Below are 14,588 nucleotides of genomic sequence, written 5' to 3'. Positions count from 1 at the left end.
TTTCAGCTTCAGCACCAGTCCTTCCAATGAATATTCAGGATTGATTTCCTTTAGGATTGACTGGTTTGATCTCCTTGGAGTCTAACGGACTCTCAAGAGTCTTTTCCAACATCACACGGTTCAAAAGCATCAATCCTTTGGTGCTCAGCTTTCTTTATGGTCCAACTCTCACATCCATACATGACTACTGGAAAAACATAGCTTTGATTAAACAAACCTTTGTCAGCAAAGTAATGTCTCTGCTTTTTAATATGCTCTCTAGGTTGGTCATAGCTTTCCTTCCAAGGAACAAGAGTCTTTTAATTTCATTGCTTCAGTCACCATCTTCAGTGATCTTGGAGTCCAAGAAAATAAAATCCCTCACTGTTTTCATTCTTTCCCCATATATTTGCCATGAAGTGATGGGACTGGAAGCCATGATCTTAACATTTTCTGAATGTTGAGTTTTAAGCCAACTTTTTCACTCTTCTCTTTCAATTTTATCAAGAGACTCTTTAGTTCCTCTTCAATTTCTTCCATAAAGGTGGTGTCATATGGATATCTGAGGTTATTGATACTTCTCCTGGCAATCTTAATTACAGCTTGTGCTTCATCCAGCCTGGCATTTTGCATGATGTACTCTCCATATAAGTTAAATAAGCAGGGAGACACTATACAGCCTTGACATACTCCTTTTCCTATTTGGAACCAGTCTGTTGTTCCATGTTTGGTAACTCTTGCTTCTTGACCTGCATACACATTTCTCAGGAGGCAGGTCAGGTGGTCCGTACTCCCATCTCTTTAAGAATTTTCCCTATGCTATACAGCATGTTCTTATTAGGTATATGTTTTACATATGGTAGTGTGATTTATACTTCAAATTGTACTGTCTTTAGGACCTAGAACCAAAACTAATGTTTTTGTGATCTTCAGCTTAGGAATCTTGCTTGAGAGGTATTTCACAGATTCCTCTGCTGACTTCTGTCCTATGGCTATTTGTCTGTCGTATGTGGTACAATTTTCTTTGTTCACATACATGTGCTAGCAGAGTTTTCATGAACTTACTAGGGAACATACTAAATAATGTAAGCAACATAATAATACTAAATGGAATTCTCCAAGTTAACCTAATATAAAAGGCATATTTTTCTTCAGTGACAGGAAATTGTGCAGATCATTTTGTCATAGCTATGCTTGTTCTCACATCAAATCCAAAATAAATTATAGACATATAGTATGTGTTAGTGCTATGTTTTCATTGTGAGTTGAGCAAATCATAAAGCACTACTTAAAGTTACAATAAATGATCCTGAACTCATATATTCATTGTAAAACTTAGGAAGCAATAAACAGAGCCCAGGGACCTTACTTAGATCAGACATTCATACTTTTAACACTTTGTAGAAATAATATTTGGGCTTCCCATTTGGCTCAGCGATAAAGAATCCAGCTACCAATGTGGGAGACACAGGAGATGTGGGTTTGATCCCTGGGTCAGGAAGATCCCCTGAAGGAGGAAATGGCAACCCATTCCAGTATTCTTGACTGGAAAATCCCATGGACAGAGAAGTCAAGTGGGCTACAGTCCATGGGGTTGCAAAGCGTTGAACACAACTGACCATGCACACACATTAAAGTATTAAATTAGTATTAAATATTTACATAAAGATATGCATATATATAAATTGTCCTGAGTTCCAGCGTTTCAATGAATAAATATATTCTTAAGTAGTTATTTCAGATCCTAAAAGATGATGTTGTTAAAGTGATGCACTCTTTATAACTTTGGAAAACTCAGCAGTGCTACAGGGCTAGGAAAGGTCAGTTATCATTCCAAACCCAAAGAGTTGGACTCGACTAAGCACGCATACACAGACTGATGGAAATATATTTACATTATCATTTCCCTCATGGCATTTACAGTTGGACCATGTGTCTGGGGATCAAAGATATAGATACGGATTCCTTTCCTAGAATACACAAGTTATGTAAATTCTGGTGTGTTATTGACTTCTAAGCTGTGTAATCACTTCAACTATAAAATAAAGATCAAAATTGTTATATTGAAAGATAATTTGCAGAATTAGGTATAATTCATATAAAGCATATAACTCAGTTCCTGGCTTAAATTATGGGTGCTATAATTATGATATTTTTAGTAATATTAATACTCCTCCTAATAAAATGTAATGATGGTTGGAAAACAAAAGTCCTATATCACCAGCAAAAACTGTCCCAAATTTAGGCAATATATTTACGTGGATGATTAAGCAGTCTTCCTCAAAGAGATGTATCTGCAATAGTTTGGAAGATGAATGGATTTCAACATGTAGAAATTAGAGGGAGAAACTTCTGGTAAACTTACTAATACACTCAAAGGGAAAGTTCCAAGAGAGACTTGGACTGTGATTTGGGAACACAAGCAATCCACTGTGTGTGAAGATAGAAAGGAATGATGGAATTCTTCCACGTATAAGACTATCAGCAGACTAGAATTTATAGGAAAAGAATCTTGCTTCAAACATCTAGAAATAGTAAATAATTTCCCTGGTGGCTCAGACAGTAAAGCATCTGCCTAAAATGCGGGAAACCCAGATTCGATCCCTGGGTTGGGAAGATATCCTGGAGAAGGAGATGGCAACCGACTCCAGTACTCTTGGCTGGAAAATTCCATGAATGGAGGAGCCTGGTAAGCTACAGTCCATGGGGTCACAAAGAATCAGACACTACTGAGCGACTTCACTTTAAGTGAATAGATGAATTTACAAAAGTAAACCTAATGGACACCGAAAGGAATAGGATGCTAAAAACGGAAACTCAATATTAAACTCTATATTAAATCAGGGAATAGAGCCTTTGGTCCAATGTATGGCTGAGAGTCAGGTTCCTAGACTCGTGCCTTAATCTATATCCCTCAAAATGCCACATACCTAGGGAAAGAGTGCTTCGGGATTAATTTCATTCTTTGGAAAATATGAAAGTGAAAGTCATTCAGTCACATCCAACTCCTTTTGACCCCATGGATTATACAGTCCATGGAATTCCCCAAGCAAGAATACTGAAGTGGGTAACCTGTTCTTTCTCCAGGGAATCTCCCCAACCCAGGAACCGAACCCAGTTCTCCCACATTGGAGACAGATTCTTTACATTCTGAGCAACTAAGGAACAATAACACAATGATTTTCTCTTAAGGATTGAATCTGATTAAAATGAACAATGAAACAAAAAAATCTCTTCAGATAAAATGTAATCATCAGACTAACCTTTTTTAGTTCAGAATGTGAATCTATATCTGTATCTGTATCCATCAATTAAGTTCAGTTCAGTCCAGTCACTCAGTCGTGTTCTACTCTAAGATCCCATGGACTGCAGCATGCAAGGCTTCTCTGTCCATCACCAATTCATGTCCATCGAGTTGGTGATGCCATCCAATAATCTCCTCCTCTGTTGTCTCCTTCTCCTCCTGCCTTCAATCTTTTCCAGCATCAGGATCTTTTCCAAATAGTCAGTTCTTCGCATCAGGTGACCAAAATATTGGAGTTTCAGCTTCAGCATCAGTCCTTCCAATGAATAGTTAGGATTGATTTCCTTTAGGATTGACTGGTTTGATCTCCTTGCAATCCAAGGGACTCTCAAGAGTCTTTCCAAGACCACAGTTCAAAAGCATCAATTCTTCCATGCTCAGCTTTCTTTATGGTCCAGCTCTTTCATCCATACATGATAAGGTTTTACCTGCATAGCTGAGGTTATTGTTATTTCTCCCAGCAATCCTGATTCCAGCTTGTGCTTCATCCAGCCTGGCATTTCACATGATGTACTCTGCATATAAGTTAAATAAACAGGGTGAAAATACATAGCCTTGACATACTCTTTTCCCAATTTGGAACCTGTCCATTGTCTGGTTTTAACTGTTGCTTCTTGACCAGCATACAGATTTCCCAGGAAGCAGGTGAGGTGGTCTGGTATTCCATCTCTTGAATAATTTTCCAGTTTGTTGTGATCCACATAGTTATGATTATCTGTATCTATAATCCTTATCTATACATACATCAGTTCAGTTCAGTTCAGTTCAGTTGCTCAGTCGTGTCCAACTCTTTGCCACCCCATGAATCGCAGCACACCAGGCCTCCCTGTCCATCACCAACTCCCAGAGTTCACCCAGACTCACATCCATCGAGTCAGTGATGCCATCCAGCCATCTCATCCTCTGCCATCCCCTTCTCCTCCTGCCCCCAATCCATCCCAGCATCAGGGTCTTTTCCAATGAGTCAACTCTTCGCATGAGGTGGCCAAAGTACTGGAGTTTCAGCTTTAGCGTCATTTCTTCCAAAGAAATCCCAGGGCTGATCTCCTTCAGAATGGACTGGTTGGATCTCTTTGCAGTCCAAGGGACTCTCAAGAGTCTTCTCCAACACCACAGTTCTAAAGCATCAGTTCTTCGGTGCTCAGCTTTCTTCACAGTCCAACTCTCACATCCGTACATGACCACAGGAAAAACCATAGCCTTGACTAGACAGACCTTTGTTGGCAAAGTAATGCCTCTGCTTTTCAATATGCTATCTAGGTTGGTCATAACTTTCCTTCCAAGGAGTAAGAGTCTTTTAATTTCATGGCTACAATCACCATCTGCAGTGATTTTGGAGCCCCAAAAAATAAACTGACACTGTTTCCACTGTTTCCCCATCTATTTCCCATGAAGTGATGGGACCGGATGCCATGATCTTCGTTTTCTGAATGTTGAGCTTAAAGCCAACTTTTTCACTCTCCACTTTCACTTTCATCAAGAGGTTTTTTAGTTCCTCTTCACTTAAAGGACATACTTTCTTTCTGATAAGATTAGTAATGCTAATTTCTTCCAGTGGAGCTAAGGTTGGGCAGATTCACTAGTACTCATACTTAAAAGTTTGGAGTTTCCTAAATTCAGTGTTATTCACCTGTATCATAAACCCACTGTATACACAGCATTTACTTAGAACTACCTCCAATGGGAGTTGAGAGAGAAAGGGCAACCGTTGGTAACATGAAGTTCATTCCACCTTCCATGAGTGCCATGTGTAATAAAGCCCTTTATCTCCAACCCAGGAGTCTAATGTCTTGGGCTACTATCTATGAAATTGTAGCTTCCATGTAACTGTTAATTTACCAGCAGGGTAAAACCCAAACTATCTGCAGTTCTTCACAGTATATATTAGCTGAATTTAGAAGAAGTGACCTTTTCTTTCTAAGATTGCACTTCCTAATTTGCATAATTCATGAGCTGAATTATACATAAGATTCCATTCAATGCTGAGATTTTAAGGTTTGAGTATTCTAATTATTTTAATACTAATTCTTAGGATGCCAAGATGGCAATTGTCCTGCCTATACATATTAATTCCCCAGACACATTAATTCCCCAGACAGTGGCCAATGGTGTAGTCTGTTGGCCAAGTTAGATGGTGTCACATTTTCAAAATGATAGTTTGTCTTAATTGAGAATTAGGAGAAATGACAACCCACTGCAGTGTTCTTGCCTGGAGAATCCCCATGGACAGAGTCGCCTGATGGGCTGCAGTCCATGGGGTCACAGAGTTGGACATGACTGAAGAGACTTAGCATGCACAGGACACACAGATGTGATGCAATTCTGATCACTTTTTTCTTTCGTGGGCTTCCTTTGTGGCTCAGTTGGTAAAGACTCCACCTGCAATGCAGGAGACCTGGGCTTGATCCCTGAGTTGGGAAGATCCCTTGGAGGAGGGCATGGCAACCCATTCCAGTGTTCTCACCTGGAGAATCCCCAGGGACAGAGCAGCCTGGAGGGCTACAGTCCATGGGATCACAAAGATATGAATCAGCTCTGTAAAATCATGTTCAAATAATTGACTCACATTTTTAAGGACTTACTAAGTACTACACAGTTTACATATAAAATACTTTTAAACCCACTATAAATGTTAATATAAATAAAAACTTGCAAAGTAGTCATTATCACTGAAGATAAGGGATATGAAAAATGTAAGGTCACATACCTAGTAAATGAGGTTTATCTAATTCAGGTTTCAGGCAAACATCTTGTTGGTTTCTCAGTATTCACCTCGAAATCCTTATTATTAGATCATTTCTCCAAAATAGGGTCTCTTAATTCATAGGTTTCTGATTGTTTTTTCCTTTTCCCAGAATGTTTCCAAAATAAGACATTTGCTGAAGATCTACAATTAGGGTTTTCCAATTTCAGAGCATTATTTTCTTTTCTTTTCACTTTCATGCATTGGAGAAGGAAATGGCAACCCACTCCTGTGTTCCTGCCTGGAGAATCCCAGGGACGGGGGAGCCTGGTTGGCTGCCGTCTATGGGGTCGCACAGAGTCGGACACGACTGAAGTGACTTAGCAGCAGCATTTTCTTCTCTGTATACATGAAATAGGGAGGGACTCAGCTAACATTAAAATGAAATAAAGCAAAACCTCACAAAATACTGCTTAAAGGTAAAGGGACCTGGCTTTCTACCAACTATGTTACTCCTAAAGGATTATTTATGGGCTTCACTTGAAACGAGAGTAATTACAAAAGAATTACAATTAGTAGTCTCCCACACAGAATCACCAAGAAAAAGTATTAAAGTAACCTAGAAATGGAAACATTATTCCACAAGTGATAGTTGAAGACTAATTTCCTGACTGAGTTTTCTTTGACACAAGAGATATTCATATGGAGACAAAAATAAAACTTACACAGTTTAAAATCTTGTTAATGGACTTCTCATGAATGCAAATCTTGTTAATGGAAATCTCATTAATCTCAACTGTAAAGAATCTGCCTGCAATGCAGGAGATATAGGTTTGATCCCTGGTTTGGGAAGATCCCATGGAGGAGAACACAGCTACCCACTCCAGTATTCTTGCCTGGAGAACCCCATGGACAGAGAAGCCTGGAGAGCTACAGTCCATAGAGTTGCAAAGATTTAGACATGAGTAAAGCAATTGAGCGTGCAATCATGTGACCACCAGAAAATATAAGCATCTTTGACCTTAGGACCTGTTGTTTTCTAGAAGAATTACTTACTATTAACTTACTATTCTAGAGACTAGGTTTTTAAGATAATTTCATTTGTCTACCAGTAAGGGAGAAAATACCCACTCCAGTGTTCTTGTCTGGAGAATCCCAGGGACGGCGGAGCCTGATGGGCTACCGTCTATGGGGTCACACAGAGTTGGACACGACTAAAGTGACTTAGCATAGCATAGCATAGCAAGGGAGAAAACACACCATAATTGAATCGATCTTTCTTTAAACTTAATATCTCTGATGCACCCAACATTTTGCTATAGTCTTTGTAGTAAAAAGAGTGACCTAGGGGGGTGGGATTGGAGAAGACAATAGCACCCCACTCCAGTGCTCTTGCCTGGAAAATCTCTTGGGCAGAGGAGCCTGGTAGGCTGCAGTCCATGGGGTCCTGAAGAGTCAGAGAAGACTGAGTGACTTCATTTTCACTTTTCACTTTCATGCATTGGAGAAGGAAATAGCAACCCATTCCAGTGTTCTTGCCTGGAGAATCCCAGGGATGGGGGAGCCTGGTGGGCTGCCGTCTGTGGGGTCACACAGAGTCGGACACAACTGAAGCAACTTAGCAGCAGAGGGGTGGGATGGGGAGGGAGATAGGAGGGAGTTCCAAAAGGGAGGGAATATATGTATACCTATGGCTGATTCATGCTGAGGTTTGACAGAAAACAGCAAAATTCTGTAAAGCAATTATCCTTCAATAAAAAATAAATTAACTTTATAAAGTCATGACCTAGTATTAGTCTTTGATCTGCCATTAGCTACTATAAGACATTAAACAAACCATCTACTATCTGTGAGCTTTGTATTCTTCATCTGCAAAATTGATCACTGATACCAACAGTAATGCATTTATTAAAGTTCCCTGGAAGCGACAAGGCACTAAAAATAAATTTTGTGTTTTTAAAGTGTTTATAGTAATTTTATATTATATACAGTAATTATACTAATAATACATATAAGGCATATGTATTGCTTGTAGAAATGTCATTCTTTAAGAACCTACAACTTTGTTTCTAGACTCTAGTTTAACATTGCCAGATGATTATAATGAACTGGTTTCCATCTTCCATAAAATGCATGATTAGCAGAGACTGTGAACTTAGTTTAGCTTCCGTGTTACTAAGTGATTTACATTTCTGGTCATTATCCATATTATATTATTTTTTAACTAATTATTTTTTAAGTCATGACCTCTCATGGCAACTTAAGAAATTGCCTGAAACACAAAGATGTTTTTAAAAATTTGGCAGGAATAATGCATAAAGACATTTATCTTAGCAATGTTTAGAATAACAACTGTGTGGAGGCTAAATTGACAGTAATAAATAGAGAATTCAGTAAATATACACTCTTCACTTGGAATATAGTACATCCAAAATAACATTGGTTACAAAAAAATGTTTTAATAGTACTAAAGAATACTGAAATCATGTCAAGTGAAAAAGTGATACAAAGTTATAAGATTTCAAAGACAGTGACGTTTACCTAGTTTTTAGGACTATACATATTAAATAGACAAATCTGAATTAGAATTTCAGTTCTACCAAGTACTAGTTATATTATTAAAAGAACATTAATATCTCTTCCATTTGCCTGATCAATAAAAAAAGAGGTAATAATACTTTCTTCATATGGATTTTATGAGGATACGTAGTTCAATGCTTGCTTTAAATGCAATCATTCAAATAAAAGTTAATAATTTTCAATATTACCACTGTTATTATGTTGAGAACCATGGCCAAAAAAAAAAAAATCTGCCAGAGTAAGAGAAAGAGAGAGTGCTAATTCTTGTTTTTCTACAAAAGTTTTTTTCTTTAGGTATTATCTAAAACCTCTAAGCAAAAAAAAAAAAAAAAAAAAGTATATAAGCATTATTAAGAAATATAGGATAAATGCCAGGATAAATAGCTGAAACCATTGAAAGCTATTGCTCTTCTGGGACAAGAATTATTGGCAGAAAGTGGTGGGTCAGGTTATTGTTCTTATTATAAGCTTTGTAATTCAATCTGTATTCCATTGTACATCTATCACACTGATAACGATGAAAATTACATTTGAAAAGAGAAATGCATTAGATGGTGAAACTGAACAATCTACTCTGTTATCTTAATGCACTAGGATGGTTGTTTAGAGCCTAGAATTGGCAAATTAAAGCAGCTTAATACAAGAATACTGTTACATTTTCTGAAAAGAAAACCAAATTGAATCAACTATGCTTTTATTTGTGTTTTCCATTATTTAAATTGTTTATGTATATCTAGACAGTATCTTGCCCCCTCTCCCCAACCTCTTTTATCCTCTCCAGTCCCTCCCAGAGTTAATCATCAATGGAGAAATCAGTGTTCCCCCTGCCAGGCAAGCTTTCAGATCTCTGCAAGTATCATATGTCAGTAACACTGCTTCATATTTTGAAATGTATTGGAATCTTTCTATATTACCTGTTTGAAGCTTATCAATATTGATAAATTTAGATCCAGTTCATAAACTAAATCAGAGTATTTACCAATATTTTTGGTAATAATATGAATGGTAGATATTTCCATTCTCCACTCTTCTTCACTATCTAAAGTTTTCAAGATGGGCACTAGCCTTTATCTTGTCTTGCTTCATTTGCTCTGGAAATCTCTCTGAAGCAACACAGCCTTGGTAAGGAAAGTGAATAAACCAGGAGGTCGTGCATTAATTCATGGAACGTCACTTAGAGAAGACAGTCTTCAGCCCAATGTTTTCTATTTAGCTTTGATGACACAATTACCATCGCATGAGCCAAAAGGTGTATGAGAAGACTTTCTGCATGGATGAAAATCGTGTCAATATTCAGCCGGCATTAGTTGAGTTTCTTCACACTGAGGGCTGCACTCTTCCAGATTTTCATTGGAAGCCTGGCCAAGTCAGCACCATTCATTAACTGCCTGTCTACTGAATAGGAAAAATGAATGAAGTCCTTTAATCTGACATTAATAAATGGCAATCATTTGGGAAACTATTCAAATGGAAAATGTTGAGGTTCATCATTGAAATTATATTTGATGACTTGGGTTTGTTCTGGCCCATTTAAAGATATAATTTTCACAAAACTTTATCCATGATGGTAGGTGATAACAGGTACTCTAGCCAAATCATAGGGTGAGTTTAAGCAGGACTCAATAGGACCAAGAGGCATTTTCACGGAAAAAATATGAAAGCTGAAAGTACCACTGTGGCACATCTGCTGCTGCTGCTAAGTCACTTCAGTCGTGTCTGACTCTGTGCGACCCCATAGACAGCAGCCCACCAGGCTCCTCTAGGGGAAGAATTTCTCAAACTTATAAGAGTTAATCTGTTTTTTTCTTTAAAGAAAGTATAATTAAGCACAAAGGCAACTAGATCGGCCCTTATTCACCTCATTTTACAGATGGGAAAGTTAAAGATCAAACAGAAAAACCAAGGAAGTTACTGTAATTCTTCTTTCAGAGTTCAATGATGGAATATTCTTCAAAAGAATTATCAATACTTACCTCCTAAATCCTTTGGTAGCATTTAGAAACACCTTATAAGTAAACAAGTACAGAAAGAAAATACTGTACTACTTTTACTTCATATTTCTGTAATAAAATGGTTTGCAGTGCGTGCAATGAGTACATCATTTAGATCAAGATTAGAGACAGATGATTTGTAAATTAGGTGACATGAAGTGAGCTTTGAAAAATGAATGTATATTGCATCAAAATGTGTTATTTCTTTTCGTTTCTTTTATTTCAACCACTCTGTGATCTTCAATAAGGAAAGAGACCAAGCTTTTCCAGATTGGTATACACAGTGCTTGAATGACACCGAGAACAGGGTATGTGAGTGTGGCTTGCACATCTCAATTCAAGTTGAATTTGAGTACGCACATTGAAAACTCTAAATGTAGTTCAGAAAAAACATACGTGTTTTGTTTCATGAATGTTCATTTTCTTCCTTCAATAACTGGTAAATAATTGGCTGCCAGATGAGTTTTGCCTCTGCTGTGGCTATTTTTGATGGGATAATTTTGTTAAACATCTCTGCATATCACAAATATTATCCAAGAAAATAAAAAGTATTCACAGCACTCAAACAGTAGGAAATGTCTATGTAAAGATCCAGAAGATTCAAATTAAACATTAGTAGATTTCCTTGAGAAAACATAAAACAACCAGCCATTCGTTTGCTCATTCATACATTTATCAAATATAAACTAAGAGCCTGCTCTATGCCAAGAAGGGTTATGTAAATATCAAAGATGGCCAATATCCTTTCATGATACTTTTCTCATCTCCCTATAAACAACTTTATTATTATTCACATACTTCAGACAAGAAGACTGAAGTACATCTCAATTCTTCTATTGTCTTCCAGTTTTTTCTCTACACACAAGTCAGAACCTTAAGAGGATGCTGCACTACTGCTACCTCCTTAAATACCGAGAGTAACTGACATGGGCAATGCCCGTACCATTTATGTATACTTAGTTTTTTTGCTAACATGGATTCATTGTTTAAAACATGCTCCAACAGGAACTGTTCATGCTACATACATGAAACTGTGTGTCAGAAATTGTGGCAATATACTAGATAAACAAAAATAAATGACACAGTTGTTGTCCATAAGAGGTTCAGAGACTGAGAAGGGCAGGTATATAAACATAAAATTTCCAAGAAAAAATTGCTAGATATGCTAATAGAGATAAGTATTAGTATTAGTCACTCAGTCGTGTCTGACTTTTTGTGACCCCATGGACTGTAGCCCGCCAGGCTCCTCTGTCCATGGGATTCTCTAGGCACAAATACTGGAGTGGGTTGCCATTTCCTCCTCCAGGGGACCTTCCCAATTGTACATAAAGGAGACTTCATTAATGTGCATTAGAGGATACCCCAGGTTAACTGTCATAGAAAACTGTCTCTTGAGCCTTTAAATTCTATACTAATTCTACACCTCTGGTTGGCCAATTGTCTGTTTCTTTATTTAGGTTTTAAAGAGAATGACCTGGGGCTATTTGTTTCCATCAACCTGACTGCGAATCTAAAGGCGCAGTTGAAATGTCTATTTTTCTTGCCATCCTCAGAAGAGATTGCTGCAGATCTACTCTATGATTCTCATTATTTTCAGCTTACAATACAAATATCTTATTATTTTTTGCAACCTATGTCCAACCAGTCCATTCTGAAGGAGATCAGCCCTGGGATTTCTTTGGAAGGAATGATGCTAAAGCTGAAACTCCAGTACTTTGGCCACCTCATGCGAAGAGTTGACTCATTAGAAAAGACTCTGATGCTGGGAGGGATTGGAGGCAGGAGAAGAAGAGGACGGCAGAGGATGAGATGGCTGGATGGTATCGCTGACTCGATGGACATGAGTCTGAGTGAACTCTGGGAGTTGGTCATGGACAGGGAGGCCTGGTGTGCTGCGATTCATGGAGTCACAAAGAGTCGGACATGACTGAGCGACTGAACTGAACCGAACAGATGTCTTATAATAAAGCAGTGCTGAAAAATTAAATAGAAGAATGTTCAGTTGCCATATAGGCTACAAAAATGATTTGCTGGTGGTTATTTTTAAGCTTGATTCTAAATAGATTTATGAAGAATGGCACTTGGAAGACATGGTTCAAATTTTGCTATTTAAGGTATCTTGAAATTATAGGCTCAATCTCCCTAAAATGTCAAAAAGCATAGAGCTTAGGCTCTTAAGGGTATAGCAGTGATAAAGTTTTCATAGTCATTTCTAAAAAGCAACACTTCATAGTTTTCTGTCTCCAACAATTCTCTAATATACTTGTAGAGGAAGGCAATAGAAAACCAAGAATAAAAATAGCTGAGCTCTCCAAAATTGGGCTTCCTGCTTACTTTCCCTGTTCAAATAATAGAGGAGACACCATCTTGCAATAGAGGCTTCATAGACAACTGGGCTTCTCCAGTGACAGTCAGCATTCGATGCCCCATATCTCTTGGTTCTTCTTGTTGCCAATGGTCGGCCTGGTGATGGTGGTGAAATGGGAGCAATTAATCTGTAGATGAGGGAGGGCTTCCTTTAACAGTTGAAGGGTACTGTCTGGTATGATTCCAAAGACTTGTTGTGTTTTTAATGTGGGAATTTCTCCAAGTTCAAGTAAAGTTTCAGGTATTATGTCATAGCACCAACTGAGTGATAGGTGTTGGAGGTAGTTGAGTTGGTAAAATTCTGGAAAGCAGTCATTTTTCAGCATGACATATCACTTAAGTCTAGGTGGACAAGATTGGGACATCTTCCAACCAAGGTAGAGACATCTGATCTCTGCAGATTCTTTCAGTACCCGCTGAGATTCAGCTCGGTTATGGTCTCTGACACATGTGCAATAGCTACAGGCTTTTCAGTGAAATCATAGCACCAAGAGAGGTTCAGTTCATCCAGTCTGGAACAGCTACTCAGCAGTCTTCAGGGCAGATTCAGAGAATCCAAAACACCCAGAAAGGTTTAGTCACAGTAAATTTGTGTTCTGAGCAAGATTATCAACAACGGTATCTGAAAGTCGGAGGCCTTCCAGGCTGAGATTCTGCAACTTGGAGCAGTGAGACAGAAGGCCATGCAGGGTAGACACATCGATCAGAGTTCGAAAGGTCCAGGTGCTGTGGACAAAAAGAGCTGAAATGTTCAACTAACGGTTGGTCCATAAATGATCGTGGACAGCGGAAGGCAACCACCCCTCGGGACAAAAGCCGACCAACCACATCTGGGTAGAGGTTTCTGCCTGCGAGGTCTACAGTCTGCCAGAGAGACTCATCAAACGCTAGATATTACCATCTCTTACAAACACTGGAGACTTTGAGGAGTTCAGGGATGCACAGACAGGAAAAGATTCCTAAAAGCAGCCCGTCTGGAAGGGAGTCCCAAGAAACACCTGGAAATTTCTCTCAGTTTAGCTTAGGTCTGCGGACAATCACAAAGTCCTTGCTTTTCAGCCGTTTTCTTGGGGGGCTCTGTGGGTGGCCCAGGTTTGAAAGCAGTTCCTGGGGGATATTCTCACTGTCCACCTCCTCCTTCTCCAGGGCGGGACCCCCATGCCTGAAAGCAGTTCAGAAGTCTTGCTAGAATCCCATCCCCACGTGAAACTGGTGGTAACATTGCCACTCTGGTCAGGTATTTCCTGGAGGTGTTTCCTGTGCATGGCGTCCGCAGGTTCAGGAGTTAAGGATTGATTAAAATGTTGCACAAAAGCAAAGATCATGCTTCTTTAGGACTTTGAGCATCTAGCTTGATTAATAGCTCAGATTCAATGAGCAATCACTGTAGGCAAAGGAAGTACACCTGATGATTGACTCTAACTTCCTAACCGTGGTGTTAAAGGATATCCAGGATCTGACTTCAACCCATGCTTCAGCCTCATCTTCAGTTCCTCCCTGTCACACCCCCTGCACCCTACTCCTAAGTATTACCAGAACTCTTCAAACATCCTTTGACTTCTATAATATTTTATATTTTTGTTCTTCCATTGCCCACTAATGCCTCACATATAAATACCTTGAAGAAAGTACACTCATGTCACCACTCATTTAAAATGGGTCTATATTTAAGTCCCAGATAACT

The 14,588-nt window shown here is 38.6% G+C and overlaps 1 pseudogene; it reads right to left on the bottom strand.

Annotated features, from left to right (window-relative positions):
- Positions 1-12,918: 12,918 nt before the first annotated feature.
- LOC102266231 (S-phase kinase-associated protein 2 pseudogene) lies at positions 12,919-14,169 on the bottom strand (annotated as a pseudogene).
- Between the last annotated feature and the right edge of the window lie 419 nt (positions 14,170-14,588).

Source organism: Bos mutus, chromosome 11 (assembly GCF_027580195.1).
Source record: "Bos mutus isolate GX-2022 chromosome 11, NWIPB_WYAK_1.1, whole genome shotgun sequence".
In the NCBI taxonomy this organism is placed as follows: Eukaryota; Metazoa; Chordata; class Mammalia; order Artiodactyla; family Bovidae; genus Bos; species Bos mutus.
Note: the sequence above shows the minus strand (reverse complement) of the source record. Positions and strands in the feature narration are given on the sequence as shown.